This window comes from Henckelia pumila, chromosome 3 (genome assembly GCF_033568475.1).
Source record: "Henckelia pumila isolate YLH828 chromosome 3, ASM3356847v2, whole genome shotgun sequence".
NCBI lineage: Eukaryota > Viridiplantae > Streptophyta > Magnoliopsida > Lamiales > Gesneriaceae > Henckelia > Henckelia pumila.
Window position 1 is genome coordinate 140265471 of NC_133122.1, and position 1158 is coordinate 140266628.

General features: G+C 30.2%; 1 non-coding gene across 1 annotated transcript; it reads left to right on the forward strand.

The window, feature by feature from the left end:
* The first annotated feature begins 275 nt into the window (after positions 1 to 275).
* LOC140894067 (small nucleolar RNA R71) lies at positions 276 to 386 on the forward strand. The gene has a single exon (XR_012153620.1). It is a non-coding gene; the product is annotated as a small nucleolar RNA R71 (small nucleolar RNA).
* Positions 387 to 1158: the final 772 nt, after the last annotated feature.

Here is a 1158-nt window from a genome sequence, read left to right on the forward strand (position 1 = left end):
TTTTTCTTGCTAAAGATGCAAGTTTAGCTTGAACATCTACATCATCTTTAAGATGATAAATACCACCTCCATTTGTTGAATTATTGGTTTTACTTGGTGGTTCAATTGAGCCTATATTATCCCAATTTTGAGCATTTTCTGCTAATGACTCCAAATATTCCATAGCTTCATTTGGGTTTTTATCTTCAAAAGTTCCATTACACATGAATTCTATCATTTGCCTATCTTTAGGTATTAAACCTTCATAAAAGTGAGAAACTATTCTCCATATTTCAAAACCATGATGTGGGCATGTATTAAGTAACTCTTTATATCTATCCCAACATTGATAAAATGTTTCCCCTTGTTTTTGAGAAAAAGTTGTAATTTGTCTTTTAAAAGAGTTTGTTCTATGGGAAGGAAAAAACTTTTTTAGAAATTGTTGTTGCATTTCTTCCCATGATCTTATTGAACTTGATCTCAAATTTTGCAACCATGTTTTAGCTTTATCTTTTAAGGAAAAAGGGAAAAGCTTTAATCGAACAGTATCCATGCTACAATTTTGATCATTATAAGTGTTGCAAACCTCCTCAAATTCTCTTAAATGCAAATATGGATTTTCAGAATCTAAGCCATGAAAATTTGGTAAAAGTTGAATGACTTGTGGCTTAAAATTGAAATTAGATGCATCAGGAGGAAAAACTAAACAAGATGGTGTACTAGTTCTTATTGGATTCATATGGTGCCTAAGTGTTCTTGGTTGTTCATGTTCTTGATGATGATGATTATTATTATTATCATCTTGATTATTAGAATTATCGTCCATGTTTAAAATATTTTCAGTTACTCGAACAAGTCTACCACTTTGTTTACGACTCCAAACAATCATACAATAAAAAACAACATACTATTTACATAATAACAAAATTAAACTTAATTTATACTCCCCGGCAACGGCGCCAAAAACTTGCTACAACTTAAATTGTAATTCACCCAAGTGTAGGTTGTCTGCAAGTAATATACTCGTGAGTACGAGATCGATCCACGGAGAGGATGTTGTAAGTTTAATTTTAGCAATAATATATTATAGATGAAAATATTATTATAAAACTTCAAATACACAAATTATAAAATTGTCAAGGTTTCAAAGGTTCATTGTTGGTTTATTTAAGATTGCTT